Source organism: Cynocephalus volans, chromosome 14 (genome assembly GCF_027409185.1).
Source record: "Cynocephalus volans isolate mCynVol1 chromosome 14, mCynVol1.pri, whole genome shotgun sequence".
Taxonomy (NCBI): domain Eukaryota; kingdom Metazoa; phylum Chordata; class Mammalia; order Dermoptera; family Cynocephalidae; genus Cynocephalus; species Cynocephalus volans.
The window spans coordinates 92962649-92989538 of NC_084473.1; the positions used below are offsets into that span (position 1 = coordinate 92962649).

Below are 26890 nucleotides of genomic sequence, written 5' to 3' on the forward strand. Positions count from 1 at the left end.
TCACTTTCCACACACACACAATAACAAGAGGAATACAGTAGCAGTAATATACAACTAAAATTTGTATTAAAAAGACATTTTCTCTTTCTGTTGGGTCTCAGCGTTAATGTCTAATTAAGGATGTCGCAGCTTTTATCTTAAATATATTTGCAAACCAAACTTCCTTTTGGTCTGTAAGGTTTTCAGAGTGGTTTTGGTGATACTAGGCTAAAGCAGTAGGCTTCTTCAGTATGCATGTCTGCGCACGCACACGTGAGGATATACACAGGAGGACATACACGGTCACTTTTTCCTCATGCCAAGATCTGGGGACTTTAAGTGGACTCATCCTTTGAGGTGTGGTTTCGGGCTATGCAAGAACTACATGAAATATAAAAGGTGAAGATGAACATGGGAGGCAGCACAGAGAGTGCAGCAAGCAGAGTGCGCAGCCCAGCTCCGTCCCACCACCATGACCTTGGGCAATTCTTTTTACTTCTTTGGGCCACAATGTGCTCATCTGTAAAAGTGGGACAAAAAAAAGGGAACTGACTGATACTCATATTTCAACTAATTACTAGGAAAGGCTCTTTCCTTTCTAGAGAACATTTGTGAATACAAATTATCTGACCCACTTAAGGCCAGAAAAGGTTTACATCTAGCAACCCCACAGCTACACCATCACCCTCTGCGTGGCCACGGACACATTACTAAATACAGGAATACAGGCCAGCAGTGCTGCCCTGAGATGGCGCTTAGTGAGAATCCGCTAACCCAAAGAGGTTAAGGTGAGTCCAACAGGCCCCAGTAACAAAACATCACTCAGCAGGTTATTTCGGACTTGGCTCCTCCCCTAGCCTTTTGCTTTATTAAAATAAGACGAGCAGAGGAAGAAACACAGAGTTTGCATGAGGGGCAGGTGAGGGTCAGCTGAAGGAAACAGACTGTGACACACGTCTGCTCAAATGATGAGGGCTGAACAGTCTCCACCTTTCTCTCACATATACCCAGGAAAGAAACTGCACCAGCCAGCATGGGCATTCCATTCCTTATTACACACGCATGACAAACTGCCTGCAAAGAGTCTGGTTAAAGAAGATTTCCAGGTAGCATGAGAATGAGAGGAAAGCAGGATTAAAATGAGAAAGTAGAGAGAATGTGCAGGAAAAGACAAAATCACCATTGGTTAGAAAAGCAAAGTGTAAGATCTCTGAGAAAAATCCGATGACTAGATCTCTAGAATTCCCTACTCTACATATATTTTCAAAAGAAAATGATGACTGGCTCCATAAACCTTTCTTATGTTTCTATACTGACACACTCATTCTACTTATTACTGATGTTCTTCCCTCTTCAGGGTCCAAATTTCTGAGTCATCTAGCCACGTGTGTGTGCACATGCAATAGACAGTACATGCACACACACGTGTCCATGCACAGACATGCATACTGTAGAAGAAGAAGCCTATTGCTTTAGCCTATCACCAGAACCACTCTGAAAACCTTACAGACCAAAAGGAATTTTGGTTTGCAAATATATTTAAGATAAAAGCTGCGACATCCTTAATTAGATATTAACACTGAGACCCAACAGAAAAAGAAAATGTCTTTTTAATACAAATTTTAGTTGTACGTTACTGCTCTGGAAACCAAATGAAAAACAAGACCAAGATTCTCAACGTGGTAGCTTCCCAGTTTGGTTTCAAGACATAAATATCAGAAAATTATACTATATTCTAAAGGCACCATCGTCAGATGACTGATAGATGACTACAAATGTGGCAGCAGAGTCAGATGGCCAACTACAGTCTATATAATAATTCCCATTCAAATCCTGTATAGGAAAATTATATCAAATGGGCTATCATTTCAATCTGATTTAAACACGGCCATGCTTAAAGCAGCAATAAAAACGAGATATTCAATAACTAAGATAACTACTTTAATTCTAAACAAAATCAGTGTTTAGCCTGGCTAGCATTACAGAAAAACGCACTTCTATTTGACTCCTTTCTTCAAAGGAACTTTATACTGAACAGAAAAGGGTGATGATTCTTATTAATATAAAGCATGAGGAAGCATGCCCCAAACAAAACTAGAAACCTAACTCATCAGAAACTTCACTTTGGGGGGCGAGCCCGTGGCGCACTTGGTAGAGTGCTGCCCTGGCAGCGCGGCGACGCTCCCGCCGCGGGTTCGGATCCTATACAGGACTGACCGGTGCACTCACTGGCTGAGTGCCGGTCACGAAAAAAAAACGAAAAAAAAAAAAGAAACTTCACTTTGTGCTCCCTCCACACACTCAGATTCATATGCCCAGCGTGACAGACAGTAGTGACCTCAGCCTGCTGGCATGTAGCCTGCTCTTTTCTGACTTGAAACAACTCACTCCAGACAGTACCTGAGGTTTCCTGAGAGGCCTCCTGACCAAGTAGTGAGTGCCCTAGGACAACCCTAATGAGGCTTATCAAACAGCGAGGTTCCTAACGAAAGTTAGCACATGGCAATGGACATAAACATGCCCCTGTTCAAAAGACACATGGTGTTACTCCTGGGATAAGGACCAGATTACACATGTTGTGCCCTGAAAAGCCAAATATCCCACTTTCCTCACACTGAACTGCATTTAGGTGATCGGAAAGTGAACTAAAGGTTTGCTTTTCTCCTCTTACCCAAACAGTAAACCTATCAGGATTTGGGGTACAAAGACTAGACAAAAAGAACAATGAAGAACTAGAATAGGGAAAATCAAAATACTGAATTTTGGTTTTGTAATAAGAGCAGTCAATCCTTCACGGAGTATGTGAATTTTACTGGATATTACAGACTTGTTTTGTCGATCCACCCCCTGACCCGTGTCTCCTCCATTGCCCATACTGGCTAGGTTATTCCCAGGGTCACTATTCCCTATCACACTCTGCCACTAGGTCTCACTTCTTGACAGAAAGCAAATGCTAACTACTTACCTACGATTCTCCCATGAGAAGCTTCATTAGCAAAATTAAGGATTATAACATATTTTGACAGTTTCAATGTTTTTAGAGACATAAACCAGTGTCTTCTAGGATCTAACTTGTTCACCACTCCATAAAGAGTCAAAGTTCCCATAGGCACATGATGTTTTCATGGCCCACTGAGTTCAAAATCTAGCACACGTTTTAAAGTTCTTATAGGTTTAAATTCAGTACTGTTCACAGGTGTGAACACTGAATACGCATACTGGTAAATACTGTTGGCAGATTATCACAACACAAAGTATTTTGCTGAATCTAAAATGCCCCTGGATAGAGGCACACCATTCCTTTATGTAACGAAACTATGATGTACCATCAACCATAAGACACACATTGTGAGGTCCTCAAAACTGGGCTGATCCTAGAATCAATGAATTATAATAACTTAAATACAATGAAGTCAGGCCAATAGCATTTGTAACATGACTGAAATTATCCAAGTATCATCCAGAAATACAGTGATCAGATCAATGTCACTTGCCAGAGTATTTCCCAGGTCTAAAGCAGTCAAACCCTGGGAGTATATAAAACTGAACTACAAAAAATATTGAGGGGAAATGATATTCTTCTCTTAAATTACTGTTTTACGATGAAGTTTACATATACTTTAAACATTCCCTCACTTGTTTTCATGATTTTAAAATAGATGACTATTACACAGCTTATAAAATAAAAAGGCACTTAGCACCACTAATTATCATTTACTGTCTAATTATGAGCCCACCTTAGAGAAAAAGTATCAGAAATATAGAATCTGCTAACAACTTTGAGCCAACTACAACTGGAATCCTAATTATGACTGCTGTTTATTATACAGTATTTTACGTTGTCTTTAGAGTAGAGTAATAATGAATAAATTTCCGTGTTTCAATCTCTCTTCAGTCATTATTTAAAAACAGGTATGGTGGTCTCATTCCAACTCCTAAATACATACACACATACCACAACCGTCACCACTAACATAAACTCCCTAGTCAGCCTGAGAAGATACAGCAGAAAACAGACTTGGGGCTGGCTCAAACTGAAATTTAACAGCAACAACAACAAATTCCACATACAAAAAGAAAGGTGAATTGACAAAACTACATGGAGGAAGCGCACGCGCGCGCGCACACACACACGTCTAAGCCAAGTCCAAACTACATGCCCTTCACCCTCTTTTTTGTTTAGGAGACCACAAACACGTACAAATGGGGGAAAAAATTAAGGGTAACTTCAGAGGAGAGAGGCCTTTTTGGTAAGGGAAGGCTCACTCCTGGTTTTCTCCTGATTAAATGCACCTGATACCAATTAGCATTTTGGACTCTAACCAGTGGGTGCAAACTCTCACAGAAAAGAAAAGGTCTTTGTCTCAGGCTGGGCTCTGACTAGGCGATGAGTTTTCAGTTGCCTCCTCTGGCTGTCAGAGGTGGGAGGAGGGGAGAACATCTGTATAGTGGGGATTTTCGCAAGCAGCTATGGGTTTGCAAATGAGACATGTGACAAGCTCTGCCCACCCCACCATATAAGAACAGAAGAGTGCATAATATTACTGTTGTTTGTTTTTTAATAGCCCCTTAAAATGCTGTTTAGACTCCTCTTACCTAAATTCTCTCTCATTCCACTGATGTAAGGAAAGCCAGCCAGACTTCAGATAAGCTCACTGGATCCGAGAGGACTGGGACATGTTCTGACCTAATCATCTTTCCACCTGGCATACTCTCTTTGCAGAATCAGACATCTACTTGGTGACAGCTGAACAAAAAAGGGAAGGGCATCTGATTGTCCCTCCTATCTTTATTAATTGGAGAGAGGACTGATCAAATGAGATATGCAAATATCTCTGGCAGGTTTCAGCACCAAAATGTATAAATGAATATACACTTGGAATGAAAACACCCAATTTTAAAAACTAATTTACAAATCTGTTTTAGTCAGCTGCTACTGAACTCTTCTTCGTGATTGTGAACTGGCAGAAAAATGAGAACAGTTCACCTTTTACCTGGTAAATCTCATTATGTCTGAGAGTATTATTAAGTACCACACCAAGCTGAAAGCAACAGAATTAATTCAATTTAGTGTTTTGGACTAAAACGGACACATGAAAAAGTTATACAACTTAAATTCATTGACGATTCAACTAAACATAGATGAACAGAACTATGCAGAAAAGATTCTAGAACAAAAAAAAAATGGTTACAAGATCTGGTCAAATGAAGAAATGACAGGTTCTTCAAAAAATAATCAACCCTCCAAGAGCAATCAGTGACAGAATAAAAACCCAATAGAAAAATTACAAAATTAACATAACTAAAATGGAAATCAGACACTCATGACAGCTTGCTCAAGAAAAAAAAAAAAAAAACAGTTTTGAGCACATTTCAGACTAAAAGACATGTTCTCTCTAGTTCTGCCACTGAATCCATGAACAACTTCTGGGATTCCAAAGCCAAAAAGTAATGGCCCTCATGCCCTTAACCTGCTCTGTCTTCTCTAACAGCACAAATGATATAGAACTTTAACTAGACACAACAAAGTCCTCAGAGAGCACTCTAGATCTCTACTTGCTGAACATTTCAATAAGACTGTATCACTCAGCTGGTACCTTAAAAAAATGTGATAGAGAAAAGAATTACACAGTAACACCATTCATCTGCATAGATGGGATGGGGGGACAGGATCTCAGGCCATGACTAAGTGACCCAGGACGGTGAACACAATTCATCGCATTTTCCTCAGCATCACTCACTCATGAATGACGTGGAGACAGGTGCTTCCACGGACGACACCAAGAACCTCAAGAGGAGGCCAAAATACATTTGTGACAACCCCCCACCAAAAAGCACAACAGGGCAAATAACGAACATGGTGATCTTAAGCAATCAAGTCGAATAAGACAGGTCACTATTTTCTCTAGGATCTAAAACAATTAGATCTTTCCAATGTTCCATATTACCAACACCCAAAAATCATAACAGTTGCCTTGTCAAGCCCCAATGCACAGGGCAAAATACCACGGGTACGGTGTCTTCAATAATATAACTTGAAATAGTTCATATTAGTACTTGATTTTGGAATCCATCCATTTTCCTCCTCCACTAGGGAATTAGTCACTTACACACATACATAACAGGAGAATCTGTTTCTGGCGACCATATAGTATGGCAACCTAATAAATCAAGACCTAAAAACTAGGTCCTGATTGAGATACAAAACAGATCTACCAAGCAAGCCCCACCGTGACCTCTACCAAAAAAACTAATTGTATTCAAACTTTTTATGAGACCAAAAGCAGACCAGTAACCCAAAATGCCCAAATGTAACAAAACAATATATTCTCGACATCAACATTTTGCCATCCACAACACAAGTGTGCATATATGTTTAGATAACTACACATATGATTTAATAAATGCATAGGGAAATAAAGAAGAAATGCTACCAAGGATTACCTCTGGATTATAGATATTTTTATAACTTTAACTTTCCTAATTTTCTACAGTTGACATGTATTTGCTTAATTCGGGAAAAAAAATTAAGACGAGTTTAGAAAGAGGAGTTAGCCCTATAAGAATTCAAAATGAGACTTCTGATCAAGATGGCAGAATAGATGGTTCCCAGCATCACCCTCTCCCACAGTCAACCAATTTACAACTATTAAAAAGCAATGACTGCCAAGCTGGGACCACTAGAGCTCAGGGGAAGAGAAGCAGAGACAACCAAGGCAGCAGAAGCCGCGATGAGAGAAAGAAAGCACTGCTCTGACTGTTTTGAAGCTGGCCCTGGTGACCACACAAAGCAAGAGCTAGCAAAAGCCACAGCTATGCCCTTTGTATGAAGTTGCTTGGAGGCAGCAGGGGACAAGAGGGCCTTGGTGGCCCCCAGGACAGCAAGACCACTGACAGAGTGCCCTTGGACCCACAGAAGAGTGAGGAGCCACAGACAACTGAAAAAAGGAGCCACTCGGCATGGGAAGTGCTTGAGTGCAGACGGTGGTGGAGACAGGCCCACCAGGGAATACTGGGGGAAAGCATGGACAGCTGATCTGCCCTCCAATCAGTGCAAGACCAGTCATTGTAGACTGGTCAGGAATACAGAACTACAGGGGGTGCAGTTTGCTGAAAAGCATCAGGCCCAGACCAGAGTTTCCACACAACCCAGGTATACTGGACCTCACAAGACCCGAAACTACATACAACGTCAACCATTAAAAGTTGAGCTGCACAAAAAGCCTTCTCCAGAGAATCAGCAGCAAAGCAGCAATTTAGCTCAACCACAGGGCTCAAGTGCTTGTCCCCAAAGGAAGTTCCCCCATTTTAGAAACCAAAGGACAACAAAATAGTTCCAGTGCAAAGTTTAAGTGGTGGAGGAGCTAATAATCCACATAGAACTGAAAGAAAACACAAAAAACCCACAGATTAAAATTCTGATATTAACCAGTAATAGTCTAACACCACCAAGAACACCTATAAAACCTAGAAGGAACAGAAGCCAGGAAGGGGAGGGCAGAGGGCGTCAGCCCCACCCCGCCCCCACGTCCACATCCAGCCCAGCAATGGACGTGTCCCCAGGCTCCCAAGCTGGGGCGGGGGAGGGGGGTGGAGGAGGGGGGCCTCAGCCACACCACGCCCCTGCCCCAAAGTCCACATCCAGTCCAGCCACAACCAAGCCTCCACTGGAAGCCCCCTGAGAGCTCCCCTGCTAGAATGAGGTGGGTGCCACAGGCCTTGACCTTGCCCCCTTCCCTCCTTCCTTCCTCCTCCTCCTCCCATCCTATCCCCCTTCCCTTTTCCCTCTCCCAGTCTCCCCCAACTGCTCCTCAATATCTTTGAATGTAATAACAACAACAACAACAACAATAATAATAATAATAATAAATTAATTGGGGGGAAAAAAATTCAAAATGAGCTTCTTGGGCTGACCCCGTGGCTCTCTCGGGAGAGTGCGGCGCTGGGAGTGCAGCAGCACTCCTGCCGCGGGTTTGGATCCTATATAGGGATGGCCGATTTGCTCACTGGCTGAGCACAGTCACAAAAAAGGACCAAAAAAAAAAAAAAAAGAGTTTCTTCCTGGCAACTCACATGGTCCACCTCCCTCTGTCCCTGCTTGCTGCTCCCGTCCTTGCTGCTCTAGGGTCACTGCCAATCTCCTGCTCAGGCTGCTTCCACCAATGGTCACTTGTGCAGGGAGGCCTATGCATGCCTGAAGATCTAAAGCCCTGCTGGTTCAACTGCCTTCTCCTGGGTCAGAGGCACCATAAGGTGCTGACCTTGGCATCATGGTCATTTCCTCCTGTTTGCTACATACCAACCCAGACCCATGACTTTCTAAGATTGGCTCTTTCCAAGCTTAAGTCATTCCTGGAGCAAATGAAGACGGTAAGTAGAACACTCATCACGCTCTGTCTTCATTTTCTGACTTGCCAGAGGGTCTCAAGGAGAACCTTGCTTCAGTCCATTCACACCCTTCCCTAAGCCAGTGGCAAATTCCATGAAGCTTCCCATAGTGCAAGCACGAGAAGAATACTATGTATCCCAAACAGAGTGTTACATAAAACCCTAAAAACAGGTTCAAGTTAGGAATGGCAACAAGGAGCACAGTTCTGAAAAAGGGCGTGATAAGCAATACATGTTTCTACATTTTGTACTGGCTCCATCTGCACACACACCAGAGCTCCTGCTTACACATCTGACATGGCAAGGCAGATAAAGGGTAGGCTTTGAAAAAAGTCTTCAGTAAAAAAGGATGAAGGGAACTTCTGCTTCCAGCCAAGATAAAGTATCAACAGCCAGATGATTCACCCTCCCATCTAAACAAATAAAATTAGACAAAACATATGAAAGAGTTTCAGACACCAGGCAGTGAAGGACAGTGCTTCCTGAGAGATGGGAAGCACATGAGGAAGCCCTGCAACATATCACCAAGAGGAAAGCACCTGTGGTCAGGGAAAGACTCTAATCCCAAAAGGATGCCGTGAAACAGTACCAGTGCTCACAGGGACAGGCAATAGTGACTACTGCTATCGGCTACACTGGAAAAACTCATTGTTCTCAGGACTTTGGGTAGAACACTCATGAAGCTCTTGCGTCAATCATGGAGCAAAATTATCCCTAGACTAAATGCTGATCTGGTCCCTGCAAAACAAATATTAAAAGGATCAAACTGCTCCCAACAAACTAGCTGTATCCCAGAACAAAGGTCAAGAATATCATAAAAATACAAAATATCCAGTACCCAAAAAGGTAATTCACATCACATCTGGAATCTACTGAAAAATTACCAGGCATGCAAATAAGCTGAACAAACACCCATGGGGGTGAATCAACTGAAACTAACCCAGAAGTGACAGAGATGATAGCAGACAAAAACATTAAACAAGCTACAGCCTATACCTGTGTTAGCAGCAACTATTATGCTCTTTGGGTATCTGCCCATGAAGGAACTTGAGACAGAATTTGTTTTATACAGTCCATTAAATCAGAACCCAGTGCATTTAGAGAACAGCAACATGGATTTACAGATGTTTCTATTCCTCAAGCAGGGTGGCAGAGTAAAAAACCACACACCTCATACTTGTATAGGCCATCCATTCCCACTTTCCTACCACTAAAAAATATAATTATAATTTTTTGAAAAATTTAAATCACACACAGGAAAAAACCTCAACAAAATTAATGTACAAAATCACCTTGCTTTTGCTCAAATCATTAAAATAATTTTTGTTTGATTTCAACTGCTATAAACAAGTTCTTAGTTTGCACCAAATGAAAAAAGAAACTACTCTGTAGATCGTACTTGGACAGGCACTGATGGGGGGGGGTGTGTGTCACTAATGGCCAATTTTCACACAGCTCAGTGGTTTTTCTAATTCTGACCTTAAGGATATTAGTGGCCAAGCAAAGATTTTTTATTTATTTACTTTTTTGGTGCTTGGCCAGTATGGGGATCTGAACCCTTGACCCTGGTGTTATCAGCACCACACTAACCAACTGAGCTAATCTGCCAGCCCAAAGCAAAAATTTTTGATATGTCTCATGGCCTTACCTAACCTTCCCTCACTCTTGTGTCTCCCTCCATTTACACCTTCTTAAGCTACCCTAAACTCCTGCTTATATATTATTCTGAAATGTTTCATGAAACACCACAGTAGGTAAGTGAAAAAAAGAAAAAGAAATAAAACAATGATCACCTAGAGAAAAGTAATAAAATCTTCCCTTGGAAAACTATCTTTCAATTGTCATGGTGTTAAACCCAAATCAATAGTACCTCCCAGCTAGCTCTTGGTGCTCTCTGGATAACAGAAATTTGCTACAGTGTACCAATTATAGCAACTAGGAAATAAGAGTGTAAATGTGTGTACTCTGCCATTTTGTTACTTTCAAATAATTCTCTTCATTATGGATAATTTCCATATCTGCAAAGGGATTCCCTCTTTCCTCTTATTCAAATACAATTCAAATACAATTGAGCCACATCGGACTCATATTTCACACTCATGAAGAAGTCTCTGAAAGATCTTCATGGGAACCACATATGAAAACCCATTCCTTCAGCTCTAAGGACTCAGAGATGCTTTCCATAGAAGTGACTCAAGAAGACAATGACTAAGTTCCACAGACTTGGTCGTATAGTTTGAATGTTTGTCTCCCCCAAAACACATGTTGAAACTTAATCCCCAATATGGCAGTATTGAGAGGTGGGGCCTTTAAGAGGTGATTGGGTCATGAGGGCTCTGCCCTCATAAATGCATTAATGCATTCATGGATTAATGGGTTAGTGGGTTACCCTGAGGTGGACTGGTGGCTTTATAAAAAGAGGAAGGGAGACTTGGGCTAGCATGCTCAGACTTCTTGCCCGTGATGCCCTCCACTGCCTTAGGACTCAGCAGAGTCCCCACGAGCAAGAAGACTCTCAACAAATGCAGCTTGTTGACCTTGGACTTCCCAGTCTCCAGAACCATAAGAAAAAAATTCCTTTTCTTCAAAATTTACTCCATTTTAGGTATTCTATTGTAAGCAACAACCACAAAAATAATTTTAAGTGGCTCTTCCTCCCAATTTTCTCAAACATATCAAATCTGAAAGGAAACAATGGGAGAAATAAAGAATCAGAAGCTTCAAAGTCTCAACAGAAAAACTACTACAACTTGACAGCCTATGAGAGATTTGATTATACAGGGCCACCATCTGCACTGCACTAGTTATGCAAACTGACCTTAATAAAACACAAGGGGAATTTTTCCTCTGAATCAAACTGGTATTTTCATTTGTAGCCTAGTGTGTAAGTGGTCCTTCTTGGGAAAGTCCTGTTGGATGCTTTATACTCTGCCATAGGAATTCATTTTTAAAAAGTATCTCCAATCCTCCCTGCTGGAGAAAACCTCCTCCCCTCCAAAAGCATCACTCCAGCTCTGTTCCACAGTCATGCCAACTACAAGTCTCAAGCTCCAGAAAACCTAGAAAGGCAATGAAAAATGCCACAGAATAAAACCACATGTTCTGGACTTCAGACGGATAACTTTCTTAACACTCACCACCATACAACTCTTAGTCTAACATCTGCCTTCTCTATGGGAATATAAGCTCCAGGAAGGCAGGGACTTGGTCTTGTTCATCTCAGTATCCCTGACAGAGCCCGCCACACTAATTGTGTTCAATTATATACATGTGGATGCTGATAAGACACTTGAGCTTAAAAAAAAAAAAAGTGAATAAATCCCTGAACCTCAGTTTTTCTTATATTCAAGATGAGGATAATAAAACCTGGTGGAACCCTAATCCATTCTTAGCAAAGATGAGGCACAACCCAGGGTGGATGAATGATAAAATTAGGTAAAGTGCAAAGACTCTCACAGTGCCTAGCACATGGCAGGCACTCATGATTTTTTGGAAAATGAACTATAATTATCTTGTGTTTTATGAGCTGAGCAGTTAATACAACCCTGAACACAAAACGTTCCTGAAACAGCCTGTAAAAGAGCCAGCCCTGGTGATCTCAGACCATGTGAATCCCTGGCATTACCTTCCAGCTGGCAGCAGTGGGCAGACAGGAAATCAACACAACAGCACACACTTGGCCAGACTCATCAACTTGCTGCTGTGATAGGCTAAGAGAGCAGAGGAGCAAAGGTGCCAGACATCAAAACAGTCAACACCTGTGTAACCTATTTTCTCCCTGACTGCTATAGTTAAAGTCTATCACTAAAAAAATGATCATCAATGTGTGTCCTCTCTATTTATGTTTTTACCTCCTTTCACATAAGAACACAGTGATAAAATGCAGGTACTCCTCTTGGAAAAACATGAAAAGATGCCAAAAATCCGGATACCAAAAAGATTGTAGGAAAAAGAGAACCAATTATCTTCAATATGTGATTCAATTAGAAATAAGGTGATCCATTGCTGAGATCGATATTACTCAACTGTACTCCAAAGCATTAATGAACATTACCACCACCGTGGGCACTTAAACTACTACAGCTCCCACTTCAGTGTTTTCATTCTGAGACACGTTCTTAACACAATGCATATTGCTGCTGATATTGAGTACTATTTGTATTTTATCAGAAAATAATTTTTCTTTTGAATATGATTTTAAAAGATATACAGGATTACTGCTGAAAATATAATTTTATTGCATATACGAATAGAAGGTGTTTTCCAGAAAATAAATTTATAGTAGAAGTTAATAATACAAGATACATGTAATCCAGTTTAAATAGGCAAACAAAAATAGTTTCCACAACTACTGAAGACATAAGTTGGCACTATTCTATCTTAAACTTGCTTCTTTTACATCATTATAGTCCCCTACCACCTCACCCAGCACCGTGAGCAAGCTGTATACAAATTTTTTAAAGCCAAGGAAAGACGTAGATTTCTTTTTTTTTTAGATCACCAGAAAGATAAGTGACTAGCAAGCTTTTCTGCTATGAATTATTTTATACAGAACTTTAGGGCATTCTACTACACACCGTAGTAAGAATCACAAAACTGTAATAAGTCATTTCAGTCTAAAAACAACTGATTAACTTGACATCATGCTCCTTCATCCATTTTCCTCCATCTATTCTTGAGTGTGAAGGTACGCACACACGCACACTCCAAGGAGGAAAACTCAAGGCTGCAGGAGTCAGTCACTGGAAGAGAGATCTGAAAGGAAGGTCTCATGACACCACAGATGCTCTCCATCTGCCAGCAGTCAAACAATGCCACTCCCTAAAGAACAACACAGTCCTCCCTTTCCATGATGATCACCTCCTCATATTCTGAATGACAAAGAAGCAAAACACATGGTGAGAGTTTGTGTGGAGTCTCCTGAGCCAGTGTAGCCAAGACAGCAATTGTTTTAAAAGTGGAGCTCTCACAAAGGGCAAGAAAAAGAAAGTGATTGTCAGAAAGAAAGAAGACCACAAACTACCACCTGTCTATCTTCAAAGTAATTGGGGACTAGATTTCTGCACAAAAGGAAAACTAAACCCATCACCACCACGAAAGCACAAAGTCAATCTTTCAAATGGCATCTTCAAGAGTATATATTGATTTAAAGGGACCAAAATTTAAACCAGTTAGTTACATGTGCAAACTGAAGACCCTGAAAGGTCATTTGCCAACTCAAGTTCATAAGCACAAAGGATGTTGATACCTGCCCAATTCATTCACTTCAAACCAGCAATACAAACTGCTAAATCTACCATCTGCCATTACCCAAAAAATGAAGGCAAAAAAGGTGCTATGCCAGTTTCCTTGAGAGCCTTTTAATAAGAGCACTATTTGTATGCCCATCCATTGGTATAAATGCATTCAATAAGCATGTGTCGTGGGCCCACTTCATGGCAAACACTGCAAGGGGCACTGGGATGAGAGAGCAGGGACAGGATGCGGAGGGAAATGGTTGGCTAGGCAAAGACAGATGGACAAATATGGACACTGAGACTGACGGAGCACCGGGAGAAGTAGATACAATGGGAGGGGCAACCAGCTGCCCCAGGATGTGAGGACTGACTGACCAAGGTGCGCTGGAGCAGATCTCAGAGGAAGAACCAAGAAACCTGGGAATAGTCAGCATAAAAGAAATCCAGACAAAGAATCCCATGTACAGAATAAATCAAGAGACCCCATGGGCCGGCAAAACTACTTTCACGTTCTTGAGCTTGAACTAACTAAGCTATCAATAAAACAAAACAGATCTGTAAGTTTTAAGAAGAAGATGCCCTCTTTTCCTGCCAGGCTCAAAATTAAATTGGCAGCATCACATCTGATTCTACCAGCACTGTGCATAAGATGCTCTTGTGCATGGATGTTTATACACTTAGTACATGCAACAGCTAGTCTACTGAATACTAAGCCTTTGGCTAAAAACTGGCCAACAAGAGTACTGTAACCTCTGTTTGCAGAACTAATTGGGTTTACCAGTTTTTCTAACTAAAAACAGATACAGAATGGGGGCAAGAATAAGTTTAAAACTTAATGTTCTAGAGAACCTTAAAAGGCTTACAACCTTTAAAAGAAAAACCTTAAAAGAGAAAGAGAAAGATGTGCCTCAGAGTAAATAAAGGGTTAATTTGGGGCTTGCTAGTCAGAGCTAAGATCCCTCAGTGGTTAATTTTACCAAATACTGACATCCTTAACTACTTGGGGGGAGGGGGTATCATAAAATCTTAGGGATATAATTAGTAACAAATCCTGGAGACCTCTGTGCTTTCAAATGGTATTTTGAACTTTTTCATATCTATTATAAAAAATAAGTGCCAATCCAGAGAAAAGACTCCCCCACTAAGTCCAATGCAAGAGCTAATGAGATTAACTGCTTATATATTATGTGTGTAAGTTAATTATAATATATAAACATATAATTAGATACATAAATTCATATTACAGAATATAAATACAATTAGATTAATACATACACATTTATTATCTATACAAAGAAAAAAACCCAAAGCAGTACTATGGAATCATCTCTAAACATCCCTTCAAAAAACGTACAGGAGCTGCTGAGAAATGCATTTCAGACACAGCAATCCTCACAAAATTTGACTCAAACTAAAATCACCCTGGATCATTTGGCCAAAGCCTTCACCACTATTTTTCGCTACCCATTATATCAAACCAGTCATTTCTTTAACTTAGAGTGAAAAAAAATTTGCATATCTAAGGTATGCATGCACTGGCACTGGACTAAGTGATATAGGTACACATCCAATATGACAACGTACCTCCAATTCACTTAAATCTTCAGGCCTGTATAGAAAATCACCTTATCTTTTGAATGACTAGTATATTCTTGGTCAAGTAAGTACACCTGGGATTACTCCATTATGCACCAAATAATTTTCATACAGTTGCAGGAGAAGAGAACTACATTCTTATGAGACCAGATTTTTTTGGTGTTGGTGCTGCTGAGCACCATCCTGAACTTTTAAGCTAATGTAAAGAGAGCAGTTAAGAAAACAATCACCATCTAGGGTGACCTCACCTGAAGCTGCACACATCTATGAATTCTGCTGCATTAGAGCCAAGGAGTGAGCCACAGCCACAAGCTCCGTAAGGAAGATGCAGGATCCCTGCACCTGCAAAAAGCCAGCAACTCCTCTGCACAAACTCCAGGGCCACAATGTCCACACACGCAGCACCTCACCACACAGCCCTCATCTTCAGTGACCCCCGGCCCTACAAGCGAAGTAAGGAACAATAGGCATTCTTCTCCCCAACCTCCTAATCATGAAAATAAATAACAAATTGATGGTCACTAGCACAGCAGTGGGGTTATCTTCAAGGAAGTAGCTCACTTCGTGGGACTTCACTTTGAAGAAGCATCTTTGGTCATACGTGTTACCACCTTCGTATGCCTTCTGTCTCCAGACTGACTAAATGAAAATGACAGTTACCCTAACCTGCCCCAACTCCACCCTATGAACTATGGCATCATTATAAAAAGCATTTTATAAAAACAGAGCAGGATGTGAAGTTACTGAAACCATCATAAAGGTTTGGAGCCATATTGGGTTAAAAAAAGGGTTATGGGGAAAAGATTAGAAAAGGCTGCTGGAGCTTGTTACAACATCACTCCACATGTACCAAATCACTAAGGATAATCAGGCCCAAAGACTGCTGTCTTCACACACAAAGACCCAGGGAGATGCTGCTGCTTTATTCTGCAGTTCCAAATTGTAGTCTCTTCTTTCTCAACAGCCTTCTCTTCCTTTACCTCTTGAACAAAAACATCTTGCAGTCACTTTACAAATAAAATGTCTTCTTTCTAAACAACTCAAGGAAGAACAAATAAGCAGGGAGTCATCTTTAGTTCTAACCTGGGGGGTGGGGGGTCGGGGGAACAGCGGAGAGGAGTCCAGCATCTTTGGTAAGTGAACAAAAGTGAGAGGAGACTTGATGTTGCTGAGTTCAGGGGGCACATTAAAGGTGAAACTGGGCTGGCCAGCAAAAGTGAAACCAGGCTGGCTGGTTAACTCAGTTGTATAGAGCGTTGTGCTGATAACAAGGTCCAGGGTTCCACCCCTGTACTGGCCAGCCACCAGAAAATAAAAACAGAAAAATAAAATACAATGAAAGTGAACCAGCTACAAAGAAGACATTCTTTTTTCTGTGTATAAACACCTTCCCTCATTCAATCACAAAAGAAACCGTCACCAAGGGGTCCCACAGGGAGAAGATTCATCATCAGGAAATACCACATAACTACATATCCCCTCAACCTAACAGTCACTACTGTTACTGCTGCTCTCTTAGTTATGACAAAATGACAGACCAAAGACTTTGTTTTTAAAACATCCTTGTCACTAGAACTGAGAATGAGTAGAACCTAAGACATTCTTCACTTGTAAAGGACAAGGTGGGAGGGAAGCAGGGCATGGTGGGGCAAGAACACAGGCTTGCTTGGAATTTTGTTTGTTTGGTTCTATCTCCCTATCTTTATCCCACCCCAAACCTCCACCACCTGAAGAAAGGAGGGGAGGACTTCCTGCAAGTGCAGCAGGGTCAGGAGGAAAGTGAACCAGCCTCACAAACAGGATGAGAAGGAAACAGCAGTGTGATGTTTCTGCTAAGAGACAGGCCAAACAAGAATCCCAAAGAGTGCTATATCAATTCTTTCCTGAAGACCTTGCAATGGAAAAAGCTCTGGAAACCAACAAAGATGGCAGGAAGTGTTGAAAAAAGTTCCCTAGTAATACCTTATTTCCAGTCATCAAAACTTAGTAACATTATCTACTCTTCCTCAGGACTCTTGCAGTTAAGCTAATAAAGTTAAATCAGAAAAGAAGCAGATATTTAATCATGCCACAACTATGCGAAATAAAGAAGTGAAGGTTTTCCCTATGACCTGCACCTCAACATCTCTTATCCATCAAAGGAGAAGTTCTTAGATTTGGTAAATTCCCTTCTGTCTCTGCAGCAATTCAGCACCTACTACATGACCAGTTCTACATCAAAAGTAGTATTCACTTGGAAGCTAGTGGGACAACACAGAATACTAAAAGCAATGAGAATAAATGAACTGTCCCTATATGCAGCAATATGGATAGACCTCACAAGCATAATGTTAAGGGAAACAAGCCAGACATAAAGAGTACCATATGGTCCCATTTACATCAAATACAAGCACAGGCCAAAATAATTTGTGGTGACAGAAGTCAGGATAGCCGTCTCCCTTGCAGGGAGGAATTAGTGAGTGCAAGGGGGCACCAGGGCACTCATGGAGTGCTGGCAAGGTTTTGTCTCTTGATCTAGGTGCTGGTTCATGGGAAGTATATGTTTGGTTTTGGGAAATTTACTGCATTTATAATTTGTGCACTTTTCTGTATGCATACTATATTTCAATAAAAGGTAAAAATTATAAAAACATAAGAGCTGGTGAGGGTTGTATACATGAAGACAATTTTCCTAAACTCAGTACACATACAGACAAAGGCAAGCAAACACAGTGAGACCCTGGAGAAGTGGCTTCCTCCAGACCTGTCAGCTAGGCTGCTACAGCACAGGTATGTGAAGCAGAGAGTAAAAGTGTTTGAGATGGTCTAGAAATAAAAGATTTAACAAGGGTAAAAGAGAACTGGCACAAGGTTCCTGTGCTCAGAGAAAAGTCCCCTGGATACCTTGAGGACTTCAGAGCCCCCAAGGACACCATGTGTAGGGAAAGTAAAGATGAATGGTCAGGGTCCCTCGGGGTTCGGAGTCTTGCTGAGCATTTGAAGTAAATACACACATGTGCCCAGATGTTCCTTGGTTATTGTCTAATGTAATTGTGTATGTGCACCCAGGTGTCCTGGGTTATGGGACTTAAGTGTATAAAGGGTGAGTGGCTCTGATCCACAGTGCCCTTGGGGGAGCGACGGGGAGGCCGCCACCACCGTTGCTGCTGCTACTGCTGCTGGAGGCTCTTGCTGCCACTGCCAAAGCTCCTAGGATGTTCCAAGAGGCCGCCACAGCCTACAGTGCAAGAGACTATTGCTGTAAGCTGCTGCTGCTGCTGAAGAAGCTGAGGACTGAGCTTGAGTTGTCTGCCCAGGGCTTCCTGGGATCTTTCCCAATTTCCTAGCTTGTGGATCTGCACATGAGGGGTCTGGTGACCCAGCCAGGCATATGAAGGGTCTGTGGGCCCTAACCCAACAATACAATTGGGTATGGTGGCTGAATTCCGACAACTGCCCTAGCCAATTAGTGTAACCCTACACCATGGTAACCATTAGTCAAAGGCAAGTTTCCACCTAGTCAGGATTTGCACTTTGCATCAGAGCTGGGAGACCAGTTAGCTCCAGTGAGTGGTAGGGAGAGGAGCCAGGAGATAAAATTTCTTTCCCCCCACCACGGTTTTAACTAAAAGTTAAATAATTGTAATAATTCTAAAGATCATTTAAAACCTCTAACACATACTAAACTACATATAATGCCCAAGATTCAAAGGGACAATTGTAAATTTATAAAATTGAACAATTAAAACAAATGCAAGCTTTGGGACAGGATTACTGCCACAAAATAATCTGGGTTCTGTGTTACCATGAAGAGTTAAAATCCAGGGGAGAGAGTTTCATCTGTGGTGCAGATGTCATGGTGCGCTAACACAGAACAATAGGCAGGGGAGACTGCTCTCTCAGGATCTGCTCACCCGACAGAGGGTGGCTTTCTAATGGGAGTTTTCTGCCCTTGGGGTAGAAAGAGACTAGCTTCCTGCATTGCTTATAGACCATTTATGGATTAATAGCACACCTGCAATATTGAAGATGTGAAAGCTAAAAACTCAGCCAATCAACTAGGTGACTCCCTAATCTTGTTTCATATCAATCCCACTGAAGTCAACTCTCTTTTCTATAGGATTAGTACAAAAGTCAGAATAATCAGAAGATAAGGATTTTGTACTAGAGATTTCTTACTTTCCTTCTCTCAGGGTATGATGTTGATGGGAGGGGAAGGGGCTCAGTTTCTCCAATTAAACAATTAAAGCTTTTATTCTAAAAACATTTCATTGTCATATAAACTTTTAAGACCCTGTGTATGTTCTTTTCATAGATTTTCAAAGTACATAGACTAATAAAACAAACAATTTCAGAAAGTTTCATCATATGGACAATGTAGTTTAGGCTATGATTTTATACTCAGGTCCTACGAAGAGAATTTAAACTGGAAAGCAGTTATTGTAATTAAATTCAGGGAAACGGGGCGGGGGGGGCAGGCGGGAGCACCAAAAAGGTCCTTTTACAAGGCCTTACCATTTTAAAAGGTGAAGGCTTCAATGGAATAGACGCTAGATATTTGAAACTTTCTCTTACCAACTGTACAGCTTCACCATTTTACCACATTTCAAAGGATATCTCTCGTATGTAATCAAAAAATCTTAATCTTCAAATACTTTCATGAACAAAAGAACACACACACACACACACACACACACACACACACACACACACACACACACAAAACTATCAATCAACCACGTGTAACTTCTTTGAGCTTTGGGTTCTTTAGGGAACACTCGAGCAGATTTATAACATGCCTTCCAGCATGGACACCATTCATTCATTCAACGAATGTCCATGAAATGCTTACTGTAAACCACACACTTAACTGGCACTTGAGATAACATGTCACTGAAAAAAATAGACAAAAATCCCTGTCGTCATGGAGCTTGTATTCTTGGGGGAAGGGGATTAGTGGAGTGGTGGTAGATGCAAGTGACATATATTAAGTGTAATAAATGAGCCAGTTACATTCTACGATATGGATAAAGGAAACACAGAACAGGGTAAGGGCATCAGGAAGAGGAAAGTGCCATTCATCATGTCAAGGCATAAAGAGGGAGGGAGGGAGGGGCATTCCAGGCAGAGAAAACAAACAGCAGTGGCAGCCTCCAGGCGGGAGGGGCTGGGAGGTTGGAGGAACAGGCCAGTGTGACCGAAGCACAAAGTAATTTAGGTTATAAAAAATTTGTTGGGTGATCTTGTTAATTCAACTATTTATTTTACTTAGAAAAAAATGCCTTTGATTCATAAAGTGATGAATTAAAACTGAGAAACTGTGGATGTTCAATCAGCCTGAAGAGTGTTCATTAGTAACAACAGAGAGCATCCTTTCACCTCAAGTTTTATTTTATCAAGAGATCAAGAATATTTCCTTCTAGAGCACAATTAATCTTTCTATTCCACCCCAGAACCAAGAATAGTATGTCTTAAAAAGACTAAGTGTTCAGTAATTGTTTAAATGGTCTAGTGTAACTTCATGAACAGCATTAAAAACAAAAACAAAAAACCTACAAACCATGGTTTATATTTGCCATTTCCACTCCCAATGAACCAAAACTACATCTGACTAATTAGTACTTTGTCATATTTTCAGTAAGAATGAATATATTTTTCTCTATTCCTTTTTAATACTTAAAACTATCCCACAAAGTAATAGAGAAAATGTTCAATTACTAAGTAATGTAATACTAAATATACTAACACATACATATTAAAATAAGGGTTTTCTCTAATTTTTAAAAGGGGATACTCTATGTATTTTTTGCCAGTGCTCAAAACACTTTTGGAAATTCTGCCTTTAATCTCAGGGCATTCTTTAAAAAGAGCAAATATAAGCTGAGCACCATCCATGCAAACAAGGGCTCCAACATAAGCCTGGAAGGGCTATGAGAATCTTAAAAGAGTTAGCTCCCCACAAAGAGTTTATAATCTAGTACAAAATAACATAAACATGAAAAGAACATGTGGAAACTTTCTAGTTAATAATTAAAACAGTAGTAGAAGACAGCTCACAGGGCAAGACAAAAGTAGTTGCCAAGGGACCAAACAGTGATGGCTGTAACCACAGAGGGGATGAAGAGGCCACCTGTTGCAGGAGCCTGGGGGGTACCTAGGGGTTCATGTGAACAAGTGGTTGAGAAGGGCACCCAGGGGTGTTAAAAAGTCTTCAGCAAAAGTGGTACTTTAATATCTTTAATGAGGAGAAGGGAAGAAGGAAATCCACATTTATCATATAAAAATTAATATGCTAGACACTTTACATTAACTTTAAACTTATTTATTATTTATTTATTATTAATTTGACAAAAGTCTATACAGTAGGACTTATTGTTCCACTGTACAGAGGAGGAAACTGGAGCACTATCACATTCAATTCTAGGCCCTGATCTAACAAAGGATGTAATACTGTCCTGTGATAAAAGACAGGGCATGACTATTACATAATGAGGACAATGTTCTGTAGGTCTCATAAACTATAAATTCACCTTGAAAAGTATTTGTGGGCCTCAAATTTATGTTCACAGTAAAAAGGAAAAATAGGTTAAATCATTTCTAAAAACAAAACCCAGAAATGTACTCACTCTTTGTAACCACTAATAATTTTCTTTTCTAGAGGGATGAAATTTAAGTGTGAAAGTAAATAAGAGCAGGTAAATATGTAATGAAGTAAATATGAAACACGATCCTATCTCCACCAAAAGTCTTCTCTATTGCAACAATTATATTATTATAATTTTCTGGGACAATGTAGTGGATTATGTCCCCCCAAAACTCCCCAAAGCTTGAAGTGTATCCCCCAAGTTTTATGTATTAGAAACTTAGCCTCCACTGTGACTGTGAAGAGTGTGGGAAATCCTATTATGGTAATTGAAAGGTGGAGCCTTGGAGAGGTGATTGGATTGTAGGACCGTGAAGCAGTGAATGGATTAATAATGGTAGTCAGGGGCGTGGTTCTGAGGGCTTTAAAAGAAGAGGAGAGTCCGTCTCTTTCTCTCTCTCTGCTTCCACCATCTTGCAATGTGACACCCCTGGGTCACTGCTGCCACTACCAGATGGACTACAGAATTCCAAGCCTCAGAAACCGTAAGCAATAAATTTCATTTTTTTATGAACCACTCAGTTCTCCAAGTATTTTCTTATAAGCAACAGAAATGGACTAATACAGACAATAAAACCAATATTGTATATCTATTGTATGTTTTCTCCAAGTGCCCCAAATTAATGCCTACACCAAAAATGGAACATCCTATTTAGTTCATCAAAGATTTGAGTACCTACCACTTACATAGCATTGCACCTTGTTAGGTACTACAACTTTAAAACCCAAATACAGAATACTTCTAAAGTGAACTGGGAGATATCATGGTATAATGGAAACAAGATTGGGACCCTATCCTGCAACAAGCTATTGGACTTTGGACAGGTCAATCACCTCTTTGATTCCAACTGTTGTCATCCATAAGTAAAGTGGAGGCTTTTCAATATGAGAAACATAAAGTGTCTGAGGTTTACAGCTAACTCAATCTTAACCTTCCTCTATTTATTGACTTATTAAACAGGTAAGAACAGCAAGGGAGAATTTTCATATTTTATAATTTCCTAGTTGCATTCTTAAGTTAGAATGAATTAATCCAAAATAGAAACACATTCTATCCTTCCAAAAACAAAAAAACTTATTAATCTTTCAAAAATTTTTACTATCACATCATCACCAGGATAGCTATTTTCTAAAAACCTTTCAACAGGCAACTATTTGTTGAACAGCTCGACTTTAACCCTAAATTAACTATCTATTACTTTTGGGGAGAGAAGGACAGAGGGATTCAGAAGAAAGAGGAACAAGCTTTATAACCACAAAAGGTTGGAGTTGAGTCCCAGAATTTGTTCTTTCATCTAGATAGAAGGGATGACAACAGCTGTCTCAAAGGCTGCTGTGTGCATTAAACTAAGTGCCCATACCAAACCCAATACAATGTACCATATCTAATGCAATGTGCAATACCCAATTCAGTCTATAAAAAAAAAAGTTCACTTCATCCACTCTACACTTTTACAGCCAATTTATCTTCTTTATCACTGAAGAATAATTCTAATATCTAGTGAGTTTTTTTAAACAAAGAAAATACTAGAAATAGTACAAAGATTTAATCTTATTTGTAAAACTCGTGTTTGTATTACTCCACACCAGGTGCTCTCAATGGGGGTGATATCAGCCCCAAGGGCATGAAAAAAAATGAAGGGAAAAAAACTTACTACTTTTATGTATAAAGCAGAAAGACATACATACAGTAAATAAACGGATGTATACAGATATACAGTATATCTGTACTACTAAAATTTCGTAGAGGGATGATTAGGAAAAATGTCTTTAAAGGCTTTTAGAGAATTGATAATGGAAAAAAAGTTTGAGAAACATTGCTGTATTATATGAGGATGTACAGGGGAACTATTAGTCCTCAAAATCATGTTCATACTTTTTAATAAGTCAAAATTTAGTTGATTCTAAATGATTTTAAGAGCTTTTCTTCAAGGACTGGTACCAATATTCCAAAAAAGAAAAAAAAGTACAGCTTGTGACCTTTATCTACAGAAGGCTGAGTAAGGCAAACTCAGATTGGGGAGGTGAAATCTTAAGACTGAGATCATTTAAATCAGGCTAAAAGTTATCTAAGGTAATAGAATAACAGATAAGAAAATTTAGCATCCCATAAACATGGCACACTAGTTTCTCAGAGAGAAAAGAAAGAAGGTAGCTCATTAAAAAAGCAGAAGGGAAGGGAAGAGAGAATGGGGTGTGCAGGTAGGAGGGTGGTACACACTGTCAAAAAAATGACAGCTGAATGTGGTCTCATTGGTGCATTCACGGTTCTCCTGGACAACCATGAATGATCCTGTGATCTGTGAGAGCCAAGGAAGGGGAGCAAGAAAGTGCCAGCTCCCTGAAATTGAAGAAGCCAGTAACATGCAGTGAGGCCTGCAGCGTTTACCTGGCCTCTGAGGAACAACAGGACAGAACGACAGATCACATGGCCCACACAGATCTCTCCCTCCCTTCCTCTTGTTCTTTCTTGCCTGGACGAGGACAACACATTCATTACATTGTGCTCTCCTCCCACTGAAAAGTGGTAAAACTGTTCCGTGCTCTTGCTTCATAACTGGAGTAGGCTTGTTGTACTCCCTCCTGCCAGAGCATCAACTCCCTGACAGCAAGAAAGATGCCCTGTCCACCTGTGCACCTAGCTCAGTAGGCACTCAAATGCCTGCCTACCAGAACCGACATATACTGCTTAGCATTCTACCACTTCAGGTGTGGCTCTTGCCCTTCCAATATGATGACAGGCAGAGGCCAGTTTTTCACACAGCTTTTACTCCCACGTCTCCAAGGAGCACAGTGCTAGGAATATGGAGGGTGCTCAACAAAATCTGCCAACTGGCTCCCTGCGCCCCGGCAGGCATCATGCCAACATCTTCCTGTCCCCCAGTCTTAGTATTAAGACTGAAAGGATGTCTGCTCTGAGTGACCTGCTAAAAATAAACTTTAGAAAGGAGAAAAATGGGCATGATCTATCTATTCTTTAAGGAGCAGATCAAATCAGCTCACTCAACAATCCTACTTAGAACCCCATGTTTGAAACTGTTAATATTTACACAAGTACAATAAGTTGGGAATCAAAGATTTAGATTCTAATGCCTGCAATTTCTAACTAGCAATGTACTCCTGAGCAAGAAGTACTAGTGTCTCTGAGCTGGAGTTCTTCACTCGTAGATAGGAGGAAGTGGCCTCTTTCCTAAGGTTCCATTAAAGCAATGGTTTTCAAACTTGAGGATGCATCAGAATCCCCCAGAAGGCTCCACCCAGAGTTTCTGATGCAGTGTCTGGGATGGAACTTGAGAATGCACTTCTAACAAGTTCCCAGGTGCTCACTGCTGCTGCTGGTCTCACAACCACACTTCAAAAACCCAACTGCTTTAACATCATCCTACATCAGAATGGCAGAGAAGGGCCAAGTGGAGGAAAGACCACTGGACCGACCAAAAGAATGCATTGGATGTAGGTCTCCCACTCAGAGGTGATGAGCAGCAGTGAAACACCATTCCACAGACACCATTTCATCTCCATTTGACATAAAAAAACACATATTAAAGTCTTCCTCTGTTCTCTCTGCACTAATCCAAGAAATATTTAGTTCTGCTATGCTGAAAGCAACAACAAGCACAAATACAGGCATTGAAACTGCATGACAATATTTGGGTATGAGGTATTCTTTTTCAAAATGCATACTATTTTACATAGTTTTGACTTTAAACTACGTAAATGGTTTACACATTCAAAAATTGAATAAAATCAAGAGAAAAGCAAACCCTATAATTGAATCTAAATAGAAATTGAGCCTAGCTATGTAACAAATTGATAAACCACTCAGAGAAAATAATTATTTCTTATTTCACATAACTTCTGAACACAGCACTCTGACTGTAAATCCTTAACAGATATATTCTAAGGAAAAAAAGAACTTCAGAAAAATCTTAAACTTCACTCCATGTTTATTGCAAGCAATAACATTATGTAATTGTGAAATGATTTTATGTTCATTAGAAGATCAAGCAAATAAGCAAATGATTATTTTGTCAGGAACCAAGATTTTCAGTCTAGGAGAAAAGACAAAGAAATATAATATATACAAGCTAGAAGACATTAAAGAAAAACTCTGATTCTTGAAAAAATATATCTCCTAGCTCTGTCTACCAAAACGGCTTAGAAGCAATAACATCTCAGTAGCAATGAGCACATTTAGTATCCAAATATTCGTTTCTAAATACATTTCCCACTAAACTGTACTAAGGCTTCTCAGAGATGGGGATTCCATGTTCTGGCAGGTGAGCTTCAAATATCTACTCCTGCCAGAAAACAAGCAAGTACTCAAAAACCAATGGGGCCTAGTCAAAAGGCCTCCATTGCCAAATCTGGTATAATTTGATTATATGATAATAATAGTAATAATAGCAGCTGTAATTGATGGAAACACACTGAGTAAATAAAACGGCCCATACAGCAATATCCACAGAAAGAGGGAAAACGAGAAAGAATGGGAATAGGTAGGAAAAGAAACTCTTCTCATAAACAGAAAATCGTTATTTTGCAATAATAACTAAACTAGGCAAGGATCATCAAAAGAATGCCAAAACCATTAGTTAAAAGGTTGTTGGTAAACAGAATATTCACACAGAGTCAAAAGTATCACCCTGGAGATTCCTTATGAAGTGCAAAGCTAAGAATGCACCTTTACAGTGGAAAACCTGGCAGTCACTTCTTTAATTAAGCAATCAAACTTGGCTTCACTAACAGTGGGATATCTAGAATTGATGTGCCCCTTGACATGATGAAATATGAAGTAGCTAACACCATCAATGAGGCGTTCTTGACGAAAAAATATTTAATTTGTGTTTAATTAATCCTGCCTCTCAATGTAATTTCCAAATTTCACAGAGAGTAACAAGTTAAAGCATACATGAGGAAACTTTCAGACAAATCCAGAATGTGGGATATTTGACAAAACAATGGTGGGAGAAGAGAGAGGAAGGGAAAGGAAAGAAGGAAGGAAGAGAAAAGAAGGAAGGGAGAGGAAGTGAGAGGGAGGGAGGGAAGAAAGAAGAGAAGAGAAGAG

General features: G+C 40.2%; 1 protein-coding gene across 24 annotated transcripts in view; it reads right to left on the reverse strand.

The window, feature by feature from the left end:
- Positions 1-26890, reverse strand: part of MAP4K4 (mitogen-activated protein kinase kinase kinase kinase 4) — a 199029-nt gene that overhangs the window by 71347 nt on the left and 100792 nt on the right. The window lies entirely within an intron of this gene.